At 40.7% G+C, this 19,049-nt stretch overlaps 1 long non-coding RNA gene across 1 annotated transcript; it reads left to right on the top strand.

Annotated features, from left to right (window-relative positions):
• The first annotated feature begins 2,873 nt into the window (after positions 1-2,873).
• LOC147366913 (uncharacterized) lies at positions 2,874-13,750 on the top strand. The gene is made up of 3 exons (XR_015169576.1): positions 2,874-3,167; positions 3,977-4,300; positions 13,563-13,750. It is a non-coding gene; the product is annotated as an uncharacterized LOC147366913 (long non-coding RNA).
• The last annotated feature ends 5,299 nt before the right edge of the window (positions 13,751-19,049 follow it).

Below are 19,049 nucleotides of genomic sequence, written 5' to 3'. Positions count from 1 at the left end.
AGCGTTGGCATGGAGGTCTTTCGGTGCCAGACTCAGTCGTGTCCCTCGCCCGTTCTGTCCTTTTTCTGAAACCACCATCTCCAGAGTTAGTTCCCCAGAATATTCTCCAGACCCTGTGACCAGTTTTTTCATTTTCCCCTCCTGTGGCCAATAATTTCTATAGTGTCTACAGCCATAATATCTCACTACCAGGAGGACCTTCACCACCAAGTGGTCATTTAGAACTCTTCCTCATTTGTGGAAATCCACTGACCTTTTTTCCACTTCTCTTTTCTAGTAGGCTCTCTCTCAGGCTTAAGACAGTGCAGGCCTCCCACCTGTAAAAAACGGGTCATCCATATGGCCCTTAAGACAATACACATTGAACTGACCCCCATGTGTTTTTAGACCTTTAACCCTTCAGTTTAGCTTGTCCTTTCCTCATGGTCCTTGATTACCAATGCATCTTAGGGCCAGAATTCATTCACCTTAATATTTAAAAGGTGAAGGTTGGTTGGCATTCTTTCCTCAGGCTGCCTTGTTAAAACATGTTTCAAAATCAGGTGTAACTTCTCCTGTGGTATTTAGGTTTAACAATTTTATCAAAGAATATTTTTCTCTTTGAGCTGCCCTGGCATCATGCACTTCTGAGCAAACAATTCATATCTGATTCTTAAAGCAAAGGAATAGGCTTGGCTATAAATGGAATTAGCTACAGTGGAAGGCACCTCAAAACCTGTCCTTTTTGAATGTTCCTCCTTGGACTTCAGTTGCTGCTGTGAGGAAGTCCAAATAAACCCAGATGGGGAGAACTGAGGCTTTTGGCCAGCAGCCCAAGCTGAGCTTCCAGCTGGCATCTACCAACAGCTGTCAGCCTTGAGATGGAGGTCAGTTGGGCTTTCTTTCTTCTACACCTCTGGGAATAGTCATTTTCAAGGTATAGTGGTGAGTGAGGTTTGGGAAAAACATATTAGTTGGTATGTTGCAGTGGGATGGGAATGAATGGCAAGCATGAGTTGGCAGAAAGGGAAGAAAGTCAATGGGATACCCATGATGTAGGCTCCAGACAGCGAGAGGGGTAGGTGTTCCAAGACTTGTGGGGAACAGAGACCTATTATGATAAAGTGACAATAAGCACAAATATTGAACTGAGAAGTACTGGAAGGAATAAAAACCAGGTGACCAAAGTGTGGACTAAATAGAGACATTTGGTGTCAGAAAAATGAATGCTATCACTTGTATGTGATTGGTTTAGAAAGATATGCGTCATCTAGATACTGTACTTGTATCTTGCCATCATACAAGAGAGTAAATAAAAGAATGGTAAACAACACTATTATTAAATTAAAAACAGAAGCTGGAATTCCCTGGTGGTCCAGTGGTTAGGACTCTGCACTTTCACTGCTGAGGGCCCAGTTCAATCCCTGGCCAGGGAACAAAGATCCTGAATGCCTCGAGGTGCAGCCAAAACAAAAACAAACAAATGAAACTCTTTTATATTAAAAAGTGTGCTTTTCAAAAGTTTACATCATTCACCAAAGATTCATTCACTCATGGGTAATTTTAATAATTCTAAATCTCCAGTATATGGTTTTTTAATATATATATAATTTTATTTATCTATTTATTTTTACCTGTGCTAGGTCTTCCTTACTGCTTGCAGGCTTTTTCTAGTTGTGGCGAGTGGGGGCTACCCTCTAGTTGTGGTGCACAGGCTTCTCACTGCAGTGGCTTTTCTTGTTGTGGAGCACAGGCTCTAGGCTCTTGGCTTCAGTAGTTTACAGAGTGTGGGCTCAGTAGTTGCAGTTCCTCAGCTCCAGAGCACAGGCTCAGTAGATGTGGTGCATGGGCTAAGTTGATCCCTGGCATGTGGGATCTTTCCAGATCAGGGATTGAACCCATGTCTCTTGCATTGGCAGGCGGATTCTTAATCCACTGAGCCACCAGGGAAGCCCTAAGTATACAGTCTGATATATCATTACCCAGAAATCACAAAGAAAAACACATGGAAGTTTAAAGTAAAAGTGGCAGCAATGTTTAGGGGATAATTTGGATCATGTTCAAATAGAGCTCTGCAGATTTTTTATTAACTTTCCTTCACCTATCTGAGAAAGAAACTAGTTAGATGAACATGAAACAAACCAAAAAACTTGAGCTTCATATAACTTTCACTGGCCCAAATAAATGCATTTAAGAAATTATTCTCAGCAAGTCAATAAATTTTGGTTTATACAAAATACTTTTCTGAATGGCTCCAATGTAGCAGTTATTTCTGAGTATTTACTCCTGGAAATTAACAGAAATGAACAAACTTATTTTGCATGTTGTAGGATTATTGAAAACCATCTTGGCAAAAATGTATAACATAAAATAACATAAAAATGAGTGAGGTAATAATTTCACTATATATACATCAAAATATTGTGTTGTACACCTTAAACCAATACAATGTTATATGTTAACTATGTCTCAATAAAACTAGGGGAAAAATAGGGCTTTGAAGTATAGTTGAAAAACACCAGGAAGATACTGGAACTAAAAATCACAGAATTTTCGGAGCTAGGTGTTTAATCTGTCACAGGATAGGTTGAAAATATTGTAATATTAACCTCAAAAAATCATATTCCAAGAATATGGGAGCTAATGGTAAATTGGACTACAAGGAGTTTCCTTACAGATTTTTACACCAATTAAAGAGCGTCAAAGAATTCTGTTTTTCTGGAAATAACAAAAAGTATCATGATGTGTCGAATTTCAATGGTGATTCTTGAAGGCATTTAGAATTTAAATGCACTGGGTCTTTAATGTATTCGTATGTATGGAGATAATGAAGATCATCTCCTCGCGCAAAGGAGACGACAGTAGGACTCCTCGAGTCCAGAATAGATACCGCGATACTGCACATATCGCGGGCTCTGACGTCGCGCCTCTGACGTCACACGTCACCTCTGGGTCCAGGTAGCTATGAGGACGCGTCAGGTGCAGCGCCAAGGCGCCTCCCACAGCTCCCTTCATGTCTGTCCCTCCCTTCTCTTCAACTCACCTGGTCAGGGCTTCCCGGGCCTCAGGTGCCGGAAATTAGGCCAAGGGAGTGCTTATTTCAGTGAAGCGGGAAGGAGGGAATTGGACAGAGGAACGTGACTGTACTACTCTAGGCCGTGGAGATTCACGTGGCACCAGGTGTCGGGGTAAGACACTCTCTGTGGCCGTTGATGGTCAAGTGATTAACGTTTATGCACCTTTCTTGTACACGCCACGTGACTCACAGAACGCTGGGCCCCTGGGGAATGTTTCTGTAACAACGGTCTGGCGGTTGACACCTTCATTGTCTGTACAATGGTCCACCCACTTTTTTTAGCTGGGGTCATGATTTGTTCGCCCAGACAATTGCTACTGTCACGGTGGTGGAGTCATATGTACACTGCTTCTTTCACGCAGGCCTCTGGAGGCACCAGAAGGTGCTCACTTTTGGAGCTAGGGAAGTCGGGTCAGCTAGATTCCACCACTGTCCTTCACTCCTGTTGGGACTGTCAGCCTGGTGCAGTGAGCTGCCAGCTGAACTTTGCTACTCCTGCTAAGACTTTTTCTGCAGTGCTTCCCGCATGTGATCTTACCACCATCATCTGGTCAGTTTGGCCCACCTCTCCACTAAAGCGTAAACCCCCTTACACTCCCTTTTTTATTGGGCCCCCTTCAGGCTGATAAAAACAGGTAGGTCCTTCAAATCAGGTGAAAAAGCTGAACTCAAAATTATATTTGGAATATTTCAAGTGAAGTAAAAAATACTTCAGCAATGCAGACAATTTGTGTTGTGAGTGATGGTATTGTTGGTATGCCAGACAACAAATATTAATGTCTGAATATATGCTGTGGTTTCTGATAACTATGCAGTCACAGTTACTAGTGAAAGCTATACACTTATGGACTTTTTGATCCTGCAGGGCAAAAAATACTTGGCAGAACAACACCTCAGTTATCCACAAACATATATTTCTAGTCTTTTTCAGTGGTCTTCAGCCTTTATTTGAAAAATGTGAGAGAAAAGTGGATACCGGAGATAATTCACCATTGTTTGAAGACTTCATTGGAACCAAAATTGATCTCAGAAATGGGACACCCTCTATTATCGAGAAACTTTTCAAAAACAGAAATGTCTCACTCCTCAGACTGCTGAAATGCCTCACTCCTCAGACTGCTGAAATGCCTGTGACCTGAAGGCTGTCAAATACATGGAGTGTTTCACACAGAAAAACCTAAAGGATGCATTTGACAAAGCACTATTGACTGCCTCAGAGACTGTGGAACTGAAGAAAAGCCATAGGTGAGTGCTACTTTGAACATACCTCCGGAGCTCTTTCTGCATTATTGTTGGTGTCATCAGAGTAAAAGCAATGTTTAAATCAAATTAAAATCGATTTTTGTAGTTGTAGGGGGAACTGCTCCATGCTAGTTCCCCAGTGGCCTCGAACCTTGTTACTCTGTCAGCGTTACTTGGCATTCATTCTGGAGGTGTAAGATTAGGAAGTCTTTTTGGAAGAAAGGCAGATGGAGTACATGGGACATGTTAAGGGCTATAAGACGACTGTCTAGGATCTGGTGGTGCATGCTCTTGCCTAAATGGTGGACAAGAAGGAGAAGTAAGGTTCTTCCTATTGTCATACTTGAAAACAGACTGTATGGGTTGGTGTATGCTTATTAGTGAATATTTGGAGGCTTACAGAGGTAGGATTGAAGCCAGTTTCCTGAATGGTATCTTAGCTGTTTGTTGAAATTGACCAGACAGCTTCATAAATCTCAAAGTAAGTACAAACCTGTGCTTTTTGTGTGGAGCTGCTCCCATCATACCCTCTGACCTGTCCCTCCCTCCCTCTTAACCTTGACCTCTAAAGCTTTAAGAAACTTCCATCCTGCTACTGCTGACCTCCTCTGCTCTGCCCTGAACTCCCTGAAGAAATGACTTGGTCTTTGGGCAGCTGTTATAATCCCTGAAGTATCTATGTTCAACTCCTCAGTCTTTGTTTCTCTAAACAGTGTCTGAATGGAATTTGGGCTAAACCAGTGAGTGAAGGCTCTGAGTCAAGTTAAATGTTACCATTGTAAAAATGTATAATCTAAATGATATGTTACTTTTTGGTGCTATGAATGCTTATAAAGTGTTAGGGGAAAAGTTTTTTTGATGTCCAAAGTGTTCCCCGTGTAAATCGTGTCTGCTGGTTGACAAATCAAAAGTTTCTGATTTGATGTCTTTATTGCAGTGTTAGCAGATGCTTGCCAGCAGGTGTGACTAATAAACATTGACAAAATTTAGAGCCTTCTTGGAAAAAAAAATTGGGGGACAATGAAGATGAATTTACCACACTGAAGTCCTCCATCAGTCATAGAAAAAATAATGCCTTTGCCAAGTAAAGGACTATGTTTCTTATAAAGCTACCATGTCCTCGCAGATGTGTAACTCCTGTCAAGAGTTGACCTGTTTATCTATGGTGAAAGAGGCCCTGGAAACTTACCTGTATTATCTTTTATTCACTGGAAAGCTAACACACCCAAGTCGTTGTATCTGATACCCCTGAATGTAATGCGGGAACAGATAGATGTGTTGCGAACATACACTTCTCTTGATTGTTAGGAATGTTCCCAGTGAGGAAATGCCACAAATTAAACAGTGCTAGTGGGATGACTACAACGAGGAGCCCACCTGGCTCTTTCATCCCAGTTGTGTGAAACCAGTAGAGCTGTACAGGCAAATGGAGGAGAGGGGATGAACAGGTTAAGGAAGTGGTAGTAAGAGGATACTTAGAAAACCATCTGGTAGGCTATACAGCCTGCTCTCCTGTTTCGACTGGTTAGTTCTAATGAGCCTTTTGAGCTTCAGGTATTGGTGCTTGACAGTTACTAGACTCTATCTGTGCACTAGGCAGAGGTGCCCACTGGGCTTTTGGACACAGCATTTTCCCAACATCACTGCCTGGTATACTCTATTTGAGGGAAAATTATCAACCTGTTATTGAGTGCTGGTGGACACTGAGAAGCCAACTAAGTAAGTAATAACATGATATGTTATTCTCTGACATGCCCATTCTGGAATAGGTCAAAAATTTAAAAATGCCAACAAAGTGGGTATTGCCCAGCAAGCATGCATTATTAAATGGAAATGATATTTCCAGAAAAGAAGCAAGACTTGGTGTATTCTTTTCTATTACTGCTGTAACAAAATATGACAAACTTAGTGACTTAAAACAATCTTGTCTTACAGTTCTTAGACCAAAATAAAGGCGTTAGCACAGTTGCCCTCCCTCTAGAGGGTCTAAGGAAGAATCAGGTTCCTTGTGTTTTCCATTTTCTGGCGGGTTTCCCTAGTCCTTGGCTCACGACCCCTTCCTCAATCATTTCAGTCTCTTGCTTCCATCATTACCTCTCCTGCTTCCTCTTCTAGTCACATCTCCCTCGGGGCTCCTTCTAAAAGGATACCTGTGATTACATTTAGGCCCAGATGGATAATCCTCATCTCAAGATCCCTAACCTAATCACATCTGCAAAATCCCTTTTACCACATAAATGAACATTCACAAATTCCAGGGATTAGGACCTGGAAATCTCTGGGGGCTGTTATTCAACCTATCACACTGGGCATTAATGGAATCTTGTAGGCAGGTAATTACTGTGAAGATGTGGCTATCTCAGATTCGGGGGCTGTGCTGTCACCTTAGGCTTTTTGGGGGCCTGGGTACACTATGTTGCCTAAGGATGCCTAAGCCTCATGGTTATGCCAGCTAAATTAAGGGTCAGCGGGGTTGTGTAGGAAAGAGTTAACATAGCAGATCCAAGCCTGCTTATCCTTAGGAAGCCCTGCTTACAAGGTTGGCCTTTTGCTGGTGTCTGACTGGGGAGGGTTCCCACCATCCACAGAGCTGATGAGTGGCTCACTGTACCTAAAATCTTTGTACAACCAGTGTGGATTATGTTGAATAACTGCTTTCCTCCTAGGAGTCTGGAATTTGGGTATGTGTTAGGTAGAAGGTGCCTAATGACCAGTGGCCACCCTCCTTTCCTGCCCAGTAAAGTCTTGGGCTCTAATATTCTTGCTCCATGTGCCTTTTCTGTCTGCTGACTTTGTTTTGTATAATTTCACAGTAATAAATCTTAGCTGTGAGTACAACTATATGCTGAACATTGTCATTCCTCCCAATTAAGTCATCAAACCTTGGAGGAGAGTCGTCTCAAGGACCCTTAACTCAGTTGGTGTCAGAAATAGGATTTGCTAGCCCAACTCTGAATCACTGAGGTATGGCAAAAACTATTTGAGAAAAGTAAGGGTGAAAGAGTGAGGGATAATACAGCTTTAGTACTAGGCTGGCTCTTGAGTCATGCATGAGATGAAACAGCAGTATTTTTTGAGAGGTAGAAGTTACCTATGGAATTTGAAAATGATAGATCCAACTCTAGAAGAGTTGGCTTGCTGAAGCTCCTGGCTATTTTGGGTTGTGCTGGCTAAAGTGAGGGCAGAAAGTACAGCCTGTATTAAAAAGTGTGAAAGTGCAGCAGTGGGGAAAGGTGATGCCTTTTTGTATTTTGTTCTTCCCTTCATGTGGGAGGAGAAAGGGCCCCTAAATTCCCAAAGGTGAGTTTAGATGACCCAGAAATATTACAAATTCATATAGCTCTTTTTTCCAAGTAGAAGGAACAAATGTTAGCTCAGTTCCCATGGCTAGAGCAAAGTGAACCAGAGAGGGAAAAGGGACAAAACCATTCCAGCCGTTTCTTCAGCCTAGTTACCATCACTGTTACAGTAGTCCTGTCCCTCCTCCCCTGTCCAATTCTAGCTAAGAGTCTTCCTTGGTAGTGCAAATGTTAACCCTGTAAATGTTAAATTTACTGGTAGAGGGTTGAGTAAATTTCTATTTAAAGGTGGGTGGGGGGCGTTTAAATCACTTTATATTTTGTGGCTATTGCATCTGGATGTAGGATAAAAATCGATGGAAAAAGTTATATGTTTACATGCTTGGGGCTTCCCAGGTGGCGCTAGTGGTAAAGAACCAACCCCCCCCACCCCTACCCTGACTATGGAGGATACTTAAGAGATGTGGGTTTGATCCCTGGCTCGGGAAGACCACCTGGAGAAGGAAATAGCAAATAACTCCAGAAAATCCCATGGACAGAGGAGACTGACCCAGTCCATAGGGTCACAGAGTCGGACATGACTGAAGCGACTTAGCACACACGTATGTTATATGCCTGTAATTTCACAAATGCTGGATGGATCATCCCAGTCAGAGAAAGCTGCAAAGAAAAAGTGTTAGTGGGACACCCAAATAAATAAATGTCTTTTGCCGCTGGTAGGTGGATTGAATTTTTTTTCCCTTTGAGTATTGAAAATAAAATAAGTCTCTGTAACTAATGATATTTATTATACATTTTGCTTACTGTAACTTCTGGAAAAAAAGGAAACAACATGAAAAGAGAGGCACTTTTCAGATGAAATACACTTTTGGAGTTTTACAAAGTGGATTTGAGTAGCTAATGAGTGTTTGTAAAATTAGATGTCTGACCCATTAAGGCTGATGATTTTCCAGCCTGATGGGGATTTTTGGATGGGTCTTTTTGGACTCTAAGGTTGACAAGATAAAAAGGGTGTCAGAAGCCTCACTTGTCAGTTGCACTTGGAACAGGCTATCTGGCCTTGAGGTATCTGGGCTTTGAATATGCTGCTAAAGAAAAGCTGCTGGCTTTTTTGGAATCCTGATGCTTAATTGCCTACACCTGACTCTAAGCTGAAACCTGGTCTGGGCTATTTCACCCTCAGTAACTGTGACAAACTAAAAGCTAACAAAGTTCTGCTCAGAAAAGAAAACTCAGATCTGGAATAGTTACACATTGAGGACACTTCTCTGTAGACTAAATTGTAGAAACATCATGGATGCTTGCTAGACCATTTCTGTCTACAGAAAAGGGCTTATTTCTGATGTGGCCATCTGAAATTGAGCTGCTGCTCAGCTCTATATTTCTGATACAGAGACTCAGTGCATTCTTAACATGATTCCTGCAAAAGCTACAATTTGGGGAAGGGCACATCATAGGGAGTGTGACACCTCCCACTACTAAAGGTCAGACTGTGGACCCCATTTCAGGCTGTCTCACTGCTGTTGACTTGTGTTCAGCTTTCTAAATTAGTTGCAGTTTGCAATGGCAGTCTGATAGCCTGACTCTACTTCTCTCACCTGGCAGTTTGATTATTAAAAGCAGCTGTCCCCAGAAAGGGATTGACATTTTCTAGACTGCTCCCTGGATAAATGATTAGGACAAAAGAAATGTGAAAGTCACTCAGTTGTGTCCAGCTCTTTGTGAACTCATGGACTAAACAGTCCATGGAATTCTCCAGGCCAGAATACTGTAGTGGGTAGCCTTTCCCTTCTCCAGGGGATCTTCCCAACCCAGGGATCAAACCCAGGTCTCCTGCATTGCAGGCAGATTCTTTACCAGCTGGGCCACAAAGGAAGCCCAAGAATACTGGAGTGGGTAGCCTATCCCTTTGCCAGCGGATCTTCCTGACCCGGGAATCCAACCAGGGTCTTGTGTATCGCAGGCAGATTCTTTACCAATTGAACCACCAGGGAAGTCCATTATAATTATTTTTTGAAAATTCGGGGTTTCAGTCTGACCATTTTGGAATATGTTGTGCCTTTCTGGCTAAGTTATACAAAAATGTTTTCTGTGAAAATGCTTCTATACCTCTTGCATACAATTGTTCCAGACAAATGGTCTAGCTGAGAGTAGGGGAGACTTGAAAAAATGTTGTTACTCTTGCTGAATAGGACACAATTGATTTTGTAATGATGGAGGGAAAAGTAAAAGCCCAGGCCCTGGGAACAGGGGAGAAGGAAGGGTATTAATGATCTTTGCTTTTCAGAGCTGTTCCTGGAAGTCTTGCCCTCTTCCTAAAGGAATAATTATGTGCTTTTTCAAATATGAACTCTGAATTAAACTGGTAGCTGAGCCTAGGCACTGAACATGAGATGCAGGGGGTGACCCCAATGCCAGCACTTTCCTGAAGAACACCTATAGATGTTGTCCACACTTGTGAAGCTGTTGAACTGATAATTATAGACAAGTAAAACTGGAACTGACTGCCTCAGGCCGTCCCTCTGAAACCAAGGACTGAACTGCATCATTTGAACTGGACTGAGAACCCGGAGTGGGAGGTCTTACAGTATGAGGCCACATGGGGGCCCTGATAACCTGTGCTGCCTAACTAATGTATGTCTTGCTCGGCATGCCCCAATATTTGTGAACTCCTTGTTTCTCTGGTTACTACGTGCGATCTCTGGGGTTGTGCTTGTCTCGGTGTCCTATCACACTCCCTCAGCTCTGGAAGGATTTCAGGTCAGCTTCAACTTACTGGCTGTGCCTGTATTGTTGCCTTGCACTAGGGGAAAAAAGGTTAATTAGAAACTTAGAAACTTAAGGATGAAGTCATCTGGCTTTTTTATGTAGGTCTGTGTAGCTAATGGGACCTGTTTTAACTGGATAAGTAAAGGACCCCTAAGGGCGTAACTGAGATCAGTATGGTAGATTGCCCTCACCCTGTTGCAGGAGGTTCTACTGATAATTTTACTATAAAGATGCCTTGGCCAAGGGCCAAGAGCTGGCATATCCTTGGAAAGTCCTGCTTATGAGGATATGTTTCGGGGAGGATTCCCACCATTCACAGACTGATAAGAGTGGCTTATTGTACATGAACTGTTTGTAAACCAGTGTGGTTTATGCTGAATACCTGCTTTCTTCCTGGGAGTCTGGAATTTTGATATGTGTTAGGCAGAAGGTGCCTACATGACCAGGTCCCAATAACAGCCTTGGACACCATCTCTAACAAGCTTCCTCAGTAGACAATATTCCACCTGTATTGGCACAACCTGTCGATGAGAAATTAAGTGTGTCCTGTGCGACTACTGGGAGAGGACTCTTGGAAGCTTGTGTCTGGTTTTCTGTAGGCTTTGCACCATGCACTTTTTCCATTTGCTGACTTAGTTTTATATCCTTTCACTGCAATAAATCTTAGCTGTGAGTACAACTATGTGCTGAATGTTGTCAGTCTGCCTAGTGAATCATTGAACCCTGGGTGTGGTCTTGGGGCCCCCTACACAGGAGTGTAATGGAATGGCACAGCTGTGCAGCTCTAAAGAAAGCTGTGTAAAACTATGCATGGAAAAGGGAACTCTGCCCGTTGGGCATAATTGTAAGGAGGGATCTAAAAATGCCTCCCAAAATATGCCTTCTTACATTTTCATTGACTCATGGCATTGGGCTATGGGCTAGCAGTGTAGTCTGGTACCTGGCAACAAGAAAATTGGATAATCAAGTCTCAGCTCAGAGGGGCCAAACATGGCATAAGATTGCAGAAGGCTCATGCCCTCTGTTTGTGAATCATATAAATGCCTGTGGAAAAGGACTTTTACAGGATGAACATCAATGGAAACAAGCTGATTTGACCTGAGCTTCCCAGGTAAGGACCAGGACCACCCAAATGCACTATTGTGCAGGGCATAGCAATTCATCTACAAGTCAGAACTGGGCCTAAAAATAAGCTCCAGTGATTCCAGCATCTGAGACCTAGGAAGCCTGGCACACATACCCAAACTGCTAACAACACAGTCAAGTAGCAAAGGGAACTTGGAACACAGTCTGGGACACTGGACCAGGCTGGTCTTGGCAAATAGACTGTGTAATTAACTCATTCACTCTTTTTCTTCCATGTCTTCCCTCTGGGACTGTGGGCTACTGGAATTTGTGAGTATCAAAGATAAGCCAGGAGATGGGAGAGTCTAACTTGATGTTCTTTTGCTGCCCAGCTAAGCTTGCTAGATTTGGGCCATTACAGATAATGATGATAATGATCATGGGTCTGGGATGACAACGCTTCAGTGCTCCTAGTGTTGTCTGTTTATCAGAGGACTGTAGATTTTCTAGGTGGTAGAAGTTGTATAAGGAAGACTCTACTGAGCCACCTTGGAACCAAGTCTGGGTGTGTGGTGTAAGTAAGATATGGGGAGGACTGGTAAAAGGGTGACATGATTTCTACAGGGACTGATACCAAGCACAGGACAACCTTAACTGCTGGGGAGGGTCCATTCATCTCTCTCAGCTCCGGTCTGCAGAGCAGCATCTGGCCAATTTTTAGTGCAGACTGACAGCTCCAACTTGACCATTGACCGAAAGGAAATCTTAATCTAAGAACTCTCAGATAACTTCCCAGCAGCTGCTGACTCCAGAAGTTAACAGCTACCACTCCAGACAATAGAACAAGATCAAATTTCTGGAACCCAATCCAGTTTCCTTTTACCTATTCACAGTCCTATTCACAGAGTATAGCAACTGCTCTAAGTTTAACTGATTGTAGTATCTCTGTTGCCTAGGACAGATTAAAAGTATTTGTATAATTAGGATATCTGATTGGATGGCCTCTGTTTCTAAAGAGAGTTCTTGACTGGTGATGTGAAAGTTAGGGCGTGAAGTTGCAGGGAAACTGCTCTGTGCAGATGTACTTGCAATCATCCATATAGGCCTCATGGACAAGACTTAACCTCAGGAGATCTAAGTCTTGGTAAAATGCCCCATACTCCTCTCAGAATGTGAGAGAATGGGAGTTTTGGAAGGAGCTGCTACAAGGCCATTTTCTACCCTCTTTATTATCCCTCCTGGAGGCTGTTACGAGACATTTTCTTATTGCCTCCCAGGTTCAGGTAAGATATAAGGGCTTCTACCTTGAAATGCCCCTCTTCCCCACACTTGAGGGTACAGCTCCATGGTATAAAATTGCTTAGCATGAAATACTCAAAACTGCTTAGTACAAAACTGGTTACTCAGAACCAGAGCTCCTTATCACCCATGTTGAATTGTTGTTGAACCTCTTTTGCTTTAGTGCAATCTGATGGGGCAGAGGACACAGGGAGTTGGCACCTTTGTGGATCTTGCTGTTGTTGCTGGCTATGGAAATAATAAACTGTCTGACCTAAAAAGGACTGTTTCTTTACCAGCTGAATGTCTCAGCCTTGCATGGCAGCAAGGACAAATTCTCTGTACCCACCCTTGGTTCATACATGTGGATTCCTCCCCTTCTTCTCCACCCAATTCAGTTTAAATATTAGTTAAACTTGAATAACTATGTTAGAAAAGTGATCAGAACTAGTTTTTTTAATCATTGAAAAATTTTTGTGTTTGGAAGTAAGTTGTGCTCATGATGATTCTGTAACAGACATTAATTCTAGGCTTGAACTGTTGAGTCCAGAACCACTGGTTCCTGTCTGGAGAGTAATCTGTTACATCTTAGTGTTTTATTTTTCATTTTTGGCAGTGTGTGAAATTTTTGTTGTCTTTTTAATCTTGTTTTTTGGTTATTATTTTTTAAATTCATTAAAAAGTGAACAGCTTTAGAGGGAGAGGGGGAGAACAGACTGATTCCACATTCTATTTCCTAGGTCTAGTCTAGAAAACATTGTCCCCACCTGGTGCTCTATAGGAATTACAAATGCTTCATTTAATAACATATATTTCTTTTAAAAATTTGCCTTTTCTCTTCCACCCCCAAATAGGTCTGGTATTTGATGAAACTCGTGAAAATAGGTGGAACCTAACTCGCCCCTCTTCTGAAGGATGCAGTGAGTGCATATCTGACTATGACTTTTCAGTTAATTTCTTTGTCATTTCCTCATTTCTTTAAAGTTAATTTCTAACTCCTTTTATTGATAATGAAGAAAAATATTACACCTTTTGAAATACACCAAATGAATTGCGTTCATAATGTTAAAAGTTTTTCATTATTAAGGGAAATTAGATGTAGCAACCAATCCATATTTCCCATATATACTTATATTATCATTATCTCCAATTGATAAAGAAGGAAACCGAGGCTTATAGAAGCTCTGTGTGATCATATTTTCATGACTCATAATGGCAGAACTGGGACTTGAACTCAGGTCTGTCTGACATCAAATCATTCCCTTAACCAGTCTGGTCTACTACAGGAAATTACAAAATGAACTTTAATGGAGCTCATAATTTGACAGGGAACTAGAGGCATAACTATGAAGCAGGGCCTCCTTTTGATTTATATTGGCAATTATGGCCTAGGGCAGGCTTATAGTAGGGGCTCAAAAACTATGTGCTGAAAATAAACGATAGGTATTCGTAACAGTGTTCTGAGGAGCTGGTACATTCACCTCTGAGTGGAGTGGATGTATCATAATGTAGAGGCAGCAGGGAAATCCAGAACAGAGGCTCAGGAGAAGCACGGCACCAAGGTCAGAGAGGGAAATCCTAGAAATAATCTCCTGCAGATGTGTTGACACAGCTTGGGTCCCTGTGCAGATTTAAATGCCTTTCCTATCTTTTAAAAACATTTTTAGGTCTGAGAACTTAAGATCAGTCTACAGGTAGCCCTATTCTGGTCAGCCTGAGCACCTACCATTTCTCTCCCTCCAGCTTCTATGTCTGCGTTGATGCTCTACCTGAATGTCTGTTTTCTGCTTTCCATTCTCTTACAGTTCAGAAACATAAAGTTTCTATTTCTTAAAAGGGAAATAAATCACTTTCAAAAATAAAAATAGTAACAGATTCTACTTTCTCCCACATGCTGTCTTTAGAGGCAAACAGACCTGGATTCAGTCCTAGATTTTGCCTGCTTCCTGTCTGGAATCTTGCCTTGGTTACTTATCCTCCTCAAGACTCCTTAACTCTCCTGAAAAATGGGTATTTTTTTTTATTTTAAGTCTAACAGGGTAAAAAGTTATATGAAATTAAATCATGCATATTGGGACTTCTTGGCCGTCCAGTAGTTAAGACACTGAGCTTCCACTGCAGAGGGTGTGGGTCAGGGAACTAAGATCCTGTAAGCTGTGAAGTATGGCAAAACAAAACAAAACAAAAAGTAATAAATATTGTAAAAGTGGATCTAGATGTTTGAGTTCTAGTGATTGGTATTTGTTCACTCCTTTTGCTTACCTTTTCTAATTTGTCTACCTGGCAACAAGGTTCCCAAATATCTCAACTACCAATATAATTGAACTGTCACCTACAAAGGGGAAATCAGAAGTAAGTATCAAGGACAGCTAAGGACTGTAGAAGAAGCTTAATAATTAGCGACCTAGAAAATCCTGTCTAAAATCTGCCATCTAGTGTGGACTTTATAAAATTACACATTATTGGGCACATTAATGGTATGATTACCACTAAAGTGTCCCTCAATGAACCCTAAGTTGAAATTTTAAATTATCAAACAGTATGATCAAAAGTAGCATTGAATTTGATTTCCCATTTTGTTTTAATCATAGCTAGATACATAGAGAGGTAAAGAGATAGATAAATGCTAGATAGATAAAAAGATATTGATAAATAAAACAGAGCTTTTGCTCAGCATGCTAAGGTGGTATTGGAAACCTTTAAATATAAGAGCTATCTAATAATGGATTTATATAATTGGCAATAAAAACAAAGAAACATATTCCCCTTGTTTATCCTTACTGTTGGTAGATGTCATTCCTGATAGGAGAGAGTAAGCAAGTATCATTTGTTGGGCACAATTTCTGTGCTGGGCTCTTAACCTACTCTGGTGGTATTAGTTGCTAAGTCATGTTCGACTATTGTGACCCCCCATGGACTGTAGCCTGCCAGGCTCCTCTGTCCATGGAATTCTCCAGGCAAGAATAGTGGAGTAGGTTGCTATTTCCTTCTCCAGGGGATCTTCCCAGGAATCTGACACAGGAATCAAACTCCTGCATTGCAGGCAGATTCTTTACTGACTGAGCTATGGAACCTACTTTAATCTCATTTAAATCTTATCTTTTGTTCTTTGAGTTAAAATATTACAGGCTTCCCAGGTGGCTCGGTGGTAAAGAACTGATGCAGGAGACACTGGTTCGATCCTGGGTGGGGAAGAGAAGGAAATGGCAACCCACTCCAGTATTCTTGCCTAGAAAACCCATGGACAGAGGAGCCTGGCAGGCTGTAGTCCATAGGGTCGCAAAGAGTCAGACACGATTTAGTGACTAAAACAACGACATTTACCAACCTCATTTTGTATATAAAAGATGAAGGAATTGACTTTCTATCACAACTGGTTAGTAAAGGCACTCAGATTTGTACCCATGTCTGTCAGCTCCAAAATCACTGCAGATGGTGACTGCAGGCATGAAATTAAAAGACACTTACTCCTTGGAAGAAAAGTTATGACCAACCTAGATAGCATATTGAAAAGCAGAGACATTACTTTGCCAACAAAGGTCCACCTAGTCAAGGCTATGGTTTTTCCTGTGGTCATGTATGGACGTGAGAGTTGGACTGTGAAGAAAGCTGAGTGCAGAAGAATTAATGCTTTTGAACTGTGGTGTTGGAGAAGACTCTTGAGAGTCCCTTGGACTGCAAGGAGATCCAACCAGTCCATTCTGAAGGAGATCAGCCCTGGGATTTCTTTGGAAGGAATGATGCTAAAGCTGAAACTCCAGTCCTTTGGCCACCTCACGCGAAGAGTTGGCTCATTGGAAAAGACTCTGATGCTGGGAGGGATTTGGGGCAGGAGGAGAAGAGGACAACAGAGGATGAGATGGCTGGATGGCATGACTGACTGGATGGACGTGAGTCTGAGTGAACTCCGGGAGTTGGTGATGGACAGGGAGGCCTGGCGTGCTGCGATTCATGGGGTTGCAAAGAGTCGGACACGACAGAGCAACTGAACTGAACTGGTCAGCTCCAAAGCTCACACTCTTTCATCTCCATTCTGCCTTTTATAATTTGAGAGATGCTGGAAATAGTGTACCAGCATCTATGGTGGTATTAATACACTATGTAGTATTAATCCCCTCCTTCATTTCTGATATTGGTAATTGATATGTCTTCTCTTTTTCTTGGCCGAACTGTGCCATATGAGGGATCTTAATTCACTGACCAGGGATGAAAGCCAGGGCCCCTTCAGTGGAAGCTCAGAGTTGTAACCACTGGACTGACAGGGAATTCTTTCTTTTTCTTTTCAATCTTGCTAGATATTTATTAGTTTTTTTTTTTAATCTTTTCAAAGACCTACCACCTTTTAGTTTCATTAATTTTCTGTTTTCTTCTGTTTTCAATTTTATCTCTGCTGTTATTATTTCTTCTGATTGCTTTGGCTTTATTTTGTTCTTTTTCTAGTTCCTTTAATTTTCTTGAGTCTTAGATTGTTGATATGTAAGCTTTCTTCTTTTCTAATATAGGTATTTAATGCTATAAAATTCCCCCTAAACATTACTGTAGCTGAATTTCACCAATTTTGTAATATATTTTCATTTTCATTCAGTTTAAAGTGTTTCCTTCCCAGTTTTATTCAGATTTCATTTTCATTCAAATTAAAATCTTTTCTAATTTGAGATTTCCTTTTTGACCTATGAATTATTTAGAATTATGTTGTTTACATCCATCTGATAGTACTTTCCTCACATCTGAATGTTCTTTAGCAATTTTTTAGAGCAGATTTTTTTTTTTTTTTGCAAAAAAATTCTCTGTTTCCTTTTATCTGAGCATGTCTTTATTTCATCTCCATTTCTGAAGGATGTTTTTACTGGATATAGAATTTTGAAATTCTGAGTTGACATCTTTTTATTTGGCACTTTAAAATGTTATTCTTCCTTCTGCCTCCACAGTCATTTGAATCTGTTATTCAAATGCATTGTTATTCTCTGGCTGTTTCCAAGATTGTGTTTGTCTTTTACTTTACTTTAGTTTTCAGCAATTTGATTGTAATGTATTTTGATTCAAGTTCATTTGTGTTCCTATTTCATGTTTGCTGACCTTCTTAAATCTATAGCTTATTGTTTCTTGCCAAATTTGGTAAATTTTTTGCCATTTTACACACACACACACACACACACACACAATAATGCACTCTTTCCTCTCTTTCTGAAACTCCAGTGAAGTGAATGTTAGCCCTTATGTATTGTTCACAGATGCATGAAATTCTGTTCATTTTTGGCAGGGGGCGAATCTTTTTTTTTTTTCCGTTGTTCAACTTAGATTGTATCCATTGATCTGTCCTCAAGTTCATGACTCTTCTGTTACATTCTCCTGTAAGGTATTTTTTTGTGTTGTTGTTATATTTTCAGTTCTAAATTAAAAAAAAAAAAACCCACTTTTGCCTAATTTATTTAAAGAACGATACTATCTTCTAGCATTTTTTTCTTTTACATTAGTAACTGGGTTGGAAATGCTAATTATTCTTTTCCCCTAGATTTTACAGTCATCTTCACTGCCCAGTTGTGCTGATATTGGCAGTTGTTTGCCAGTCACAGCTGGTTTTAGCCATGAAGTTATGCACATGTACTTAAAACATCAAATGTAGTAAAGAATCTATCTCAGGTTCCCTTTAGTTATTTAAATTTTCAGTTCTTTTGAGATGTCTACTGGGATATGTTTCTTCTCAAAGTTTAAATCTCCCTTCTAAGATATTTAAATATATGCATCCCATAAAGGCAATTTAAACTTTAGGGGAAAATGTTTCACTTCACTTTTTCAGTGAAACATTTTATATTTCAGATTTCATTATATATTCTCAGAAGCCTTTAGCTTCATCCTTTTGATAAATTATAATTCTGTTTTGTTTCTTTTGTTTTTTAATTTTATTTTTTGTATTCCTTTTTCTCCAGTTCAGTTCTTTTTGTTTGAATATTTGAACTATTGCTCTCTGGGAAATAACTGCTCCCCAAGAGAACCTGATAAAAAGAGCATCTAAAAGTGTCTTCTTAACTTTTTTCTTTCTTTTTTTTTCATTGAGCTATAATTGACATATAACATTGTATTAGTTTAAGGTGTAGATTTGATACACTTAAATATTGCAATATGATTACCATTGTAGCATTAGCTAATACCTCCTTAATGCCACATGATATTCATTTCTTTTTTCTGGTGAGAACATGTAAGATCTAGTTCTTAGAAACTTTCAAGTGTATAATACAGTATTGTTAACTATAGTCACAATGCTGTGTATTCAGTTCCCAGAATTTATCCATCTTCTACCTGCACATTTATGCCCTTTGACCAACATCTTACCAATTGCCTCA

Source organism: Bos grunniens, chromosome 8 (genome assembly GCF_055505025.1).
Source record: "Bos grunniens cultivar Pamir isolate PY7600 chromosome 8, Bosgru_T2T1.0, whole genome shotgun sequence".
Lineage (NCBI taxonomy): Eukaryota > Metazoa > Chordata > Mammalia > Artiodactyla > Bovidae > Bos > Bos grunniens.
Note: the sequence above shows the minus strand (reverse complement) of the source record. Positions and strands in the feature narration are given on the sequence as shown.